The sequence below is a fragment of the Pinus tabuliformis genome, chromosome 7, assembly GCF_031772625.1.
Source record: "Pinus tabuliformis cultivar Carrire ecotype Pingquan chromosome 7, CPIR1, whole genome shotgun sequence".
NCBI lineage: Eukaryota > Viridiplantae > Streptophyta > Pinopsida > Pinales > Pinaceae > Pinus > Pinus tabuliformis.
The window spans coordinates 1135354225-1135365737 of NC_142293.1; positions in this window are offsets into that span (position 1 = coordinate 1135354225).

The window sequence follows — 11513 nt, forward strand, 5'->3', positions numbered from 1 at the left end:
AAGAAAATTGGCGAACTCATTTCCAATGAAGGATTTGGGTGCTGCAAAACAAATCCTTGGTATGAGAATAACTAGAGACATGAAGAATCGCAAATTAACATTGTCTCAAAGTGAGTACATAGAAAAGGTGTTGAAAAGGTTTAATATGGAGAATGCAAAACCAGTTAGTATACCTTTGGCTAGCCATTTCAAATTAAGTAAGGAGGAGTGTACCAAGACTCAGGAAGAAATGGCTCATATGTCTAAATTTCCATATGCATCAGCAGTTGGAAGCTTAATGTATGCAATGGTCGCACAAGGCCTGATATTGCACATGCAGTGGGAGTTGTAAGCAGGACATGAACAAACCAGGAAAAGAACATTGGACGGCAGTGAAGTGGATTCTCAGGTATTTGAGAGGTATCACAAATCAAGCATTATGCTTTGGTGGTTCAAACATTTCTCTACAGGGATATGTTGATGCAGATATGGAGGGTGATAGAGATAACAAGAGGAGCACAACAGGGTATGTGTTTACTGTAGGTGGAACAACTGTTAGTTGGGTTTCAAAACTGCAAAGTGTTGTTGCGCTCTCCACAACGGACACAGAGTATGTTGCTACTGCAGAGGCTAGTAAAGAAATGATTTGGTTACAAAGGTTTCTGGATGAATTGGGTAAGAAGCAGGAGTTGGGGAGGTTATACAGTGACAGCGAAAGCGCCATACATCTTGCAAAGAACTCTGCATTTCATTCGATGAAAAAACATATACAACTCAAGTATCATTTCATACGGTCAGCATTGGAAGATGGACAGTTGAAGCTGGAAAAGGTACACACTAGCCAGAATCCTGCAGATAAATTAACAAAAGTTGTAACCAGGGAGAAACTGAGAATCTGCTCAGTTTCAATTGGTCTTCAAGTATGATGAAGAAGATGAGAAACATCCAGGTCCAGAGTGGAGTCATTGTCCAGCAAATGAAGCAATGGTGAAGTTGCTGTAATCAGTCTCCAAGTAGGAGATTGTTGGGTGTGGAGCCTGATTATCTTCTTTATTCAGAGGTATCACTACATTGGACCCCAGTTCGTAATGGGGTGAAAATGCCGCCCGTAATATTTGTGTTGCAAGGGGGGTGGATGCAACCTTTGGGAGCGCCCCCCCCACCCTGGCGGGCGATCGGGGGCAACACCCTCGAAGCTAAAAAATAGATGTAAAATTGCCTTGTAAAATGTTGTAATTTCGTAGTCAATCTGGGCCATTCATTAGGCGGAGATCTAACGGTAGAAGTTATGTTTAATTTAGGGTTTTTTACCCTAGAAGGTAACCCCTTGCTATATATGAGGAAATTTTTTCGCATCTATGTAGATCTGTATTTTGAGCGAAAAGAGAGAGGAGATTGAGAGAAGAGAAGAGGGAACTACAACGAATCTGTTGTAGGTTGTATCTCTTCAGTTTGCTAGATAATATAAAAGGAAGGACTGGCTGTTTCTCCATGGACGTAGCCCAAATTGGGTGAACCACGTATATCTATGTTTCTCTTGTTTTATGTGTTTGTATTTTTGCAATATATTTTATGTGTTTTGTTGCTCTGTAATATATAATTTGCTAACACCTAATGCAACTTTGATTGTTGTAGTGTATCATCATCATCTCTACCTTTTCACTAAACAAGGCTACTAGCAGCTTCCAAAGCCATATGGCCCTCACACATCACGATGCTCACTACTATGTAATTTGCCTTTGTAGAACTTAGTTCCATGGACTTTTGCTTCCGAATGTATCAAGAAACAACTCTTGATCCAATGTTGAAGTTGCACCCTAAAGTGATTTTCCGATCCACTATATTACACGACCATTCTACATCAATATAGCCCACTAATCGTATGCCATTACGTCGAGCATATCTGATACCATACTGGATAGTACCACACAAATATCTCAGCGCATGTTTTCCTGCCATCGAATTCACTCTCTTCAGTTCAACCATGAACTATCTAAGAGAGTTTTTAGCATAGGATATATCTATCTTGGTGTTGACCAAATACATGAGAGAGCCTATCAACTGCCTGTACAAGGTGGGCTCTACATCCTTCTCCCTGGATGCATTTGTGTTTCTCTAATTCATGATCATGGGTGTAGACATGGCTATGCAATCCTCCACCCCGAACCTCCTTAGGATATCAATGTAGTATTTCCCCTGCCCAAGGAAAATCTCTCCATTTTTCTGCCACACCTCCATTCCTAGAAAGTAGTGCATTGGCCCCAAGTCCTTCATTTGGAACTCAATTGCAAGATCCCTCTTGCACTCCTTTATGAGCCCTAGTGAATCTATGAGAAACAAGTCATCTATGTACAACACTAGAATGAGAACCTCACCCCCCACCACCAAGTAGTTGAGGTTGGCATCCACCTCACTCTTCACGAAGCCCATTCCCTACAAGTATTTGTCAATGTGCTCATACCATGCCCTGGGAGCCTGCTTGAGCCCGCATAAACACATCTTTAACTTGCACATGTGGGTCTCTTTGTTGTGCGCTACAGATCCTTTTGATTGTTCAAAGTACACTTCCTCCTCCATCTCACCATTTAAGAATGTCGTTTTGACATCCATCTAATGGATATACATCCCATCTGTGTTGCTAATGGGATCACAACACTATTATAGGTACACATGGTCATAGGAGCGAATGCCTCCTTGTGGCACCCCTTGGGCATGAACCTCTCCTTTTATTTTTCGATGCTCCCATATGCATTGTGCTTGATCTTGAAGATCCGACATGATCCAACCACTGCCCTACCTATGGACCTAGGCACAACCTCTCATACATTGTTTTGCATAATTGAGGTGTAATCTTCAACCATCGCATCTCGCCACATCTATTTTTGTGCAGCTCCTGATAGCTAGAATGTTTTCTATCTACCATTTGATTGACCAATGCCATGTAGCCAATGTACCTCTCTGGTTGTCTTCGTTGCCTACTGCCAATCCTAAGAGCTCCCAAAAACTTCTGAGAATCCCTGAGTGTTTGCTAAGCCTCATGGTTCCTCCCACGAATTGTAGATGATGAAATATCCACCTTTATCCTCTTGATGCATCTCCCTAATTTGTTGCATTTGTTACTCCATACCCTGTGAAGTCTCAGGAACACTTGCACCCGAGTTTGTGCTCGTACTAGTCAATGTACTCGTGCATTGTTTGGTAGATCCCTATAATACTAGTGATGCCCCCATTATTGTTCCCATATTGTTATTACGGTGCCCCATAGAATCTCTCCATTGTTATTTTTGTGCCTTTATATTATTATTGCTAGGTCGGCTTGGTTATATTGTGACCCCTTAGACACCTATATATAGAAAGGAGGTTTTGTCATTTGAATCATCCAAGAATTGTTCATTTGTGTAATGTAAAGGAGGTTTGCCCCTTGAAGAAGCTAAATTCTAAGGCGTTTATCTCTCTTTTCTATCTTTTTGTGAGCTGGTTTCATAACATTTGGTATCAGAGCTTTGGATTCTAGGGTTTCGCTGCTCCAAATAGGTCATCGTGGCATTTGCGCTATAACTCTTTTTCTGCGACGTTTTAGACTCTAAAAAAAACCCTTTTGGGTCAAAATCGTTATGAACCTTGGGTTTGAATTTCAGAGTTTTTTGCGCTATATTTTCGTAGATATGATCTAAGGAATTTGGTCTTTTTGCAGACTCCCGAATTTCATTTCAAACAGGTGACCTGGGGAAAATCGTCATAACTTTTGTTTTGAGCATCAGATTGAAATTTTGTAAGAAGTTACAAAAAGAAGATGGACCATAGTTTCCTATGTATATTTTTTAGATCCGAAGGTCAAAATAGTGACACGTGGCACTTCATACAAGTTCGCTCTTCTGAAAAGGTCTATAATCAAGTCATCTTGGGAGACTGTGCATAACTCTGCCTTGGAGAATCTAAATTCGATCAGACTGGTGGCATTAGAAAGAGGACATAGAGGGCTACTACAGGTCCCAATTTTAGAACTTGATGATCCGAAATTATAGAGATATATCAGATTCAATATCGAGCTCCTATAAAGTGAAAAAAAGGTGTGTAGCTTTTTTTAAATTTTGCATAAGCTTGGTTTGAAAAATTAATTTGAAGGAATTCAAAGGGCATAGTAAAGCATTATTATCGGTAATTGATGCCTTGAGGAAAGAAAATGCAAACACCTAGTAAGTAACCTGAAAGCTCTAGCATGACTCATGAAGAAGAGGAAGAAATGCAACATGATATATCAAAATTACAAGACCAAGTGCAAAAAATGTCACTTGCACAAAAAGTAACAGAAGCTAAGATGGATGGTTTAAAGAAAGGCGTAGAAGTAAGATGAATGACATGGAAGCTAAGATGGATGGCATGGAATCTAAGATGAATGGCATGTATGCGAAGATGGATGGCATGGACGATAAGATGGAAGAATTGTCAAAGATAAATTTGAATAAGTTGCTACAAGAAATGGTCACTAATGGTGAAAGGGTAGTAAAGGAAACTCATGATGAGAACAAAAGAAATATTAATCATGATTTCATAGACTCTAATGTTTGATTGAAGACCCACCATATTCCAAAAATCGATATGAGGAAGTTTGATGGCAAGGATCCCGCAACATGGATATTACATATGGAACAATTTTCTGATCTCCATAATGTGCAAAACACACAAAAGGTACGTATTGCAACTTTATATTTGGAACCAAATCGGTTTGTATGGTATCGATGGCTTTTCTCTCGTAAACGAATTATCACTTGGGCAATGTTTACGGAAGAAATGACAGCACATTATGAAGATACAAAAAACAACACATTTTTTAGCCAATTGATAAGTCTCAAACAAAAGGGTTCAATGATGGAGCACATTGAGGAGTTCCAAAAATTGAACATAAGGGTAAAAGATATTCTAGAGGAGCATAGGATTGATGTGTTCATAGGGACTTTAAAGGATAATATCCAACATGAGGTTCGCCTTTGGGAACCTGATTCATTGGGGAAGGCATTCAGGTTAGCAAGAAAAATGGAAAGCAAAATTATGGCAACCAGGAAGCATACCACTCACAACGGTAAAGATGGAAGTGTTGTTGCCCCTAGCCTTCCACAACCTTTAAGGTTGACACCACAACAATTGGAAGAAAAAAGAGCAAAAGGGATTTGTTTTAGTTGTGATAGAAAATATAATAAAGGTCATAAGTGTGCTGAGAAGAAATTATTCTACATAGATTGTGAAGAGGAGGAAGAAAAGGAACAAGAAAGGTCAAAAGAAGAGAATATACTCCAGGAAATAAGCCTAGATAAAGAAGAAATGAATCCGATCATATCTTGTAATGCATTGGCTAGAATTACCACTCCTCAAACCATCAAGATAGAAGGACATATCAAGAAGAAAAAGGTAATAGTGTTGATTGATTCAGGAAGTACCCACAATTTTATTCATTGTAAGATAGCAAAAGAATTGAATTGTTTTCTATATCCAGCACCAGAGTGTTAAGTGATGGTTGCAAGTGGAGGAACCATAAATTGCTTTGGAAAGTGCCATAATATCAAGCTATCCATGGGAGAATATGTATTGAATAGCCCAATGCTTTCCATTCCAATGGGAGGTGTTGATGGTGTACTAGGAGTCCAATGGCTACAATCCTTGGGTACAATAGCTTTTAACTTTCAAGAACTTTTCATGAAATTTTGTGCGGAAGGAAAGGAAGTTGAATTAAGGGGCATTGCAGGGAAATCGGGAAAGATAATCAGCTCTAACGGTATAACAAAGCTTCTAAAAAAGGAACAACGAGGTGTAATTGCACAATTATGTTTGTTAGATGTTTCCACATTGAAATCACCTATTTCTTCATAACTCCAAAAAGTCTTGGACAATCATTCCAAGGTATTTGAGACTCCCAAAGGTCTCCCACCTATTCGCTATCATGATCATGCTATTCAATTGTTTCCAGGAAGTGTTCCTCCAAACATCAGGCCGTACAGATATCCCTATGCTCAAAAGAGTGAAATTGAATGTATGGTTGCAGAAATGCTAGAGGCTAGTATAATTCAACCTAGCCAAAGTTCTTTCTCTGCTCCAGTAGTATTGGTGCACAAGAAAGATGGATCATGGCACATGTGTCCAGATTATAGGGAGCTCAACAAACTCACTATTAAAGATAAGTTTCCCATTCCTATCATTGATGAATTATTGGATGAATTGCATGGATCAATTTTATTCACCAAGTTAGATCTTCGTTCAGGATATCATCAAATCAGAACGAAGACTGAAGACATTCCGAAAATAGCATTTAGAACTCATGAGGGTCACTATGAATTTTTGGTCATGCTTTTTGGCCTTACCAATGCACCTTCTACATTTCAAGCTTTGATGAACTCCATTTTCAAACCCTTCCTTAGAAAATTTGTGTTAGTATTTTTTGATAATATACTAATCTACAACAAGTCCTGGAAGGATCATGTTGAACATGTTGACAGGGTGCTACAACTATTGGTAGAGAAACAATTATATGCAAAAAGATCGAAATGTTTCTTTGGAGTAAAAGAGGTGGAATATCTGGGTCATATTGTATCTCATGAAGGAGTTAAGGTAGACCCTAGCAAAATTAAAGCCATTAAGGAATGGAAAAGCTCCACATCCATAAAGAATCTGCGAGGATTTCTCGGGTTGACAGGGTATTATCGCAAGTTTGTTAAGAATTATGGGAAAATAGCAGCACCTCTAACAACATTATTGAAGAAAGATGCATTTTCATGGACTCCAGAAGCAACAAAGGCCTTCGAGCATCTTAAAGAGGCAATGTGCCAAGCACCAGTCTTAGCTACACCGGACTTCACAAAAACCTTTATTGTGGAATGTGATGCTTCAGGAAATGGATTTGGTGCTATTTTAATGCAAGATGAAAGACCCATTGCTTTCGAAAGTCGTCCAATGAAGGGAAAGTATTTACACAAAGCTATTTATGAGAAGGAAATGTTGGCAATACTACATGCATGTAAGAAATGGCGACCCTACCTAATGGGAAGACACTTCAAGGTAAAAGCGGATCATGATAGCCTTAAATACTTTTTAGAACAAAGATTATCCTCTAAAGAGCAACAAAAATGGGTCATAAAGTTGTTGGGTTATGACTTTGAAATCATCTACAAAAAAGGGAAGCAAAATGTTGTGGTAGATGCACTCTCAAGAAAGGATGAGGATGTGGAAGCATTGTTGTACGCCATCTCTATTATCCAACCAGATTGGATAAACGAAGCAAGGGAGGAATGGAAGAATGACGAAGAAGTGCGGGCACTTATTCGAAAGTTACAACAAGATTCCAGTACATCTTATACATTTAGCTGGAAAAATGATTCGTTATGGTACAAAGATCGCTTATACCTCTGTAAGAATTCCCAACTCAAACAAAAGATTCTTCTGGAATTGCACGCTTCTCCCTTAGGAGGGCACTCAGGATTTTTAAAAACTTACCATAGGGTTAAGAAGGAATTTTTTTGGAATGGCCTTAAATCAGATATTCAAAAGTTTGTGGCAGAATGTTTGGTTTGCCAACAAAATAAAGTTGAAACAATTAAGATGCCAGGTATATTACAACCTTTATCCATTCCAAGCCAACGTTGGGAGGAGGTTTCAATGGATTTTGTTATCTCAAAATCAGACCCTGATAGGCTGCTGGTCAGGTTGACTCTAAGTAACTATTTCAAACCTACTTTAGGCTGAGGCTTAGCCTCCTCAACATGAGAGGGCTCTCTCTAGGTGTAATAATGATTTTGATTAAAAATAAGATGACTAACTCTTGTAGAACAACTGTGACAAATATGAATGCTGGAAATACATTAAACAAGTATCCATTGGGCCTATGGAGTCAACAACACCTCAATATAACAAAAATCTTGACCTTACATGGAAGTCAGGGCATTCAGCATTTGAATATTCAGAACATACACTCATATGGAACCACACAGTTTATAGATGCATACAGGAAATCAGAGCACATTCAGTGAATTCTAAGTGATTATACATCCATACCACTGTAAACAAAACTAAGAAAAGGACAACATCACACATTCTGAATATAAGAAATCCTTCATGAATCCTGAGAAGTAAAATCAAAATTATATTACTGAAAGTGAGTCTTTACATAAGCCAAATACTATGCTCTGTTATAAAGTTTCCAACCTTGATTACATTGCTGTTTCAGCTATATATAGAGTTTTTATTCTAACTGATCGAGATTCCTCCTCCAGCATGAGGGGAATTCGAAAACTAATTCTAATGACACCTATCAACCATTTAACTAACTAATAAATACAACAAAGTGCTGACTGGAGTTTTTTTTAGAGATCTAAATCAACTATGACTCTAACTCCATATTACATGCATGATGGCTTCTCCTCGTTCTTTGACATCTGGCCCTCTTTTAGTTTAGCTGAGATGGGTGTTTAATGCTCCATGTTGACCTTGGATGCTGAATCTTTTTAACTGCTCAGAAATATTAGGAGATTACCCTTGCTTCTCGGCTTCAGTTTTCCCCAAAATATTCGAATGCACAGAAGCATGACCTTTAGCCTTTAATTACCCAAAATGTAGAAGACTGCCACGTCCTTGATGCGTTGTAAGATTTTCCCATGAACATGTGTGCAAGCAAAAGTTTCTTGCAGGCAAACCGTTTGATATATCCTGAACTGTGGTAAAGGTGTTCACTTTACGACAAAAATTGGATTTGAATATTAAACCTTTATAAGTGTCCACCTGTCTTGACTTAATTGACTGTTGACAGCTTCAGATGATGTCTTGTATGCCTTTCAAAATTCCCTTTCAAAATTCCCGCTTATAATTCAAAACTGTTTGATTTACGTTAAAATCATCACCTACAGCAGTTTCGTAGCGCGCTACGAAACTGCTGAATTATTTAAAACAGCTTGCTTTTAACCCGAGAACTTTATTAGCCGAGTATTTGATTGCCAAAAACTCCTTTAGACTTTCCACATGTTGAATAGGAATTTATATTTCCTCAGAAAGATAAAATCAAGCAAATTTGTCAAAACTTTAAAACAAAATTTTACTTGAAATTAAAACTTATTTAGCAGATAGCTGATTTAACTGTGCCTTCAGATCTTCAATTTGTTTCCTCATAGCCTTATTTCCAGCTCTCAATTGCATATTGATCCTTCTTATGTATTTGGCTTCTTTGATTGCTGGTACTGTCCATGTGTGAAATTGTGAATGGCCATCAACCACTGAATTCAGCTGAGCTTCTACAGCAGCATTTCCTTCCCATAAAGTTTTATAATACTTTGCATGGATAGCTGCATGTTTTCTAGCGGCTTTCTTTAATTTGGCAATTTCATATTTAGCTGATTCCAATTGTCTCTGTATGGCTGCTATATTATCTTCTTGAGATGCAATGATTGTTTTGCCCGTGTCTTTTTGTGTCTCTTCCCCTGTTTCCTCTGTTCTTGGCAGTGCTTCCTGTACTTGCTGGAATCTCCTTGTCATAGGTCTTCTAGGTTTAAAAACGAACTCTTCAGCTGGCACATCAAATCTAAGCCTTTTTGAGGCCTTGGATTTCTTGGTGCTTTCTTGTTCTGACTGCATCAATTCGATTTGAACTGGTAGAGACTGCTCAAATTCAATAGCCTGCAATAAATCATTTAAACTTGCCTTGGACACTGTACTTTCTTCAACTGCTATAGCTTTACCTTTTTCCTTATTTATCTGACTTCTTGTTCTTACCCTTGAGACTGCTTCAGATGTGCTTGTTTCAGGTACAGTCTTTTTACCATGAGCCTTTTCCTTAGTTGATTGCTGAGGTTGATCTTGGATGATAAGGGGCTTCACTGGTTTTCTCACTTGTGATCTTACTTGTGACTTTGGAACTCTTTTAGCTCTTGCTTCTGTTTGGAGCTCAGCTATTGTAAAATCCCTGGCAGGTTGGGGAGTGAGGCCAGTCTGGCTTTTGAAGCCAGCCATAAAAATGAATGAATTCCAATCCCTGTCTATCTTTTGGAGCCCATCTAAAACCATTAGTTTAATCAAACCATGATGAAACAAAGAGGTTTCACAGTCCTCTTTCCTCAGCTGTACCTTATCACACATCTTACTCAAACTACGGAACAGATAAAAAGGTAAGTGTATGGAGACTTTCCCGGTGAAATGCAAAAGTAGTTTGAAATGGTAAGAATAAACCTTGTTATACCTTCCTTCACAAGTCAAATATTTCTGTATGCAGGTGAGTAAGAGAGCATAATGTTCTTTGACATAATTCCTGGGCACTGCCTTACTTAAATCTTCATTTACATAATCATCCTTCAAAAACTCCTTGCAAGGATTCATGTCAAATTTGAAATTTTTGAACCATTCCTCTTGGGATCTCTGTCACAGCAGATATTACTTCTGGAGAAACCTGCACTTCTAACATGGCTACCTTTGAATTCAAACCAGTGAAGTTAAGTGCAAATTCCTTAGTTACCTGTGCATGTCCTCCTTGTAACTTTTTGCAAAAGTTCCAGCACCCGGCCTTTTTAAACGCTTTCTTCACCTCTTCATTTCTCAGCGTTATATCCATGCCTTCGGGTTCAGTCCTTAGAAATTTGCCGGATTTGTGCTCTTTTTTCTCCATGGATTCTTCCAAATCTTCGCACACAAAGACTACCAGCTCCGGTTGGAATTGTGATTCAGCTTCTTTTTTAATTCGGCCTCGCTTGATTATCAGCCTCGCTTGAATTTTCAGCCTCGCTTGAATTTTAAACTCTTCCGTTTAAAACCTTTCAAGATATAATCTTGCAGATTTGTCATTCATGCAGGACTTACGGCCATCATTATGGTTTATGCATGGTAAAATTTCTTGGGAATAATAATTTGTGCATATCAACAGATCTAGTGGTGGTGATAGTGGCAATGAGCGTTAAAATGTGATAAGAAAGGTATATGAGCTGACATGAGAAGACATGGCTGATGACTCACCTAACGGACTTGACATTTCGGGAAAGATTCGCTGCGGAATGTACGAATCCATGATTTCGCAGCGCTGTTAGTTTTGAATTTTAATGATGCGCTGCGAAACTGCCTAATCATGATTGCGCTGCGAAATTGGCGAATTGGAATAGCGCTGCGAAATCACGAAAAGGCACGGTGACTCACATAAGACAAGAGGTGCCTATAGAACAATGATGGGTAGAGGGGAACCAATGGGAGTTGAGAACAACTTGAGTTAAAAACTCTTTTAAAAACTCCAAATCCTACGGGAAGAAAATTAAAACGAAATTAAACTAGCACAGACCTTTGTCATTGAGCTAGGATAGAAAATTACATGTATCAATTTTTAGTTCTAAGTGATAACAGATTTTATCACAGGTTTACCGAAGTCTCAGGGAAAGAGTGTCATCATGGTGGTAGTTGACAGACTTACCAAGTATGCACACTTTTGTGCATTATCACATCCATTTAATGCCAGTACAGTTTCTACTGCATTTATGGAAACAATTCAAAAGCTACATGGAAACCCAAAGATTATTGTAAGT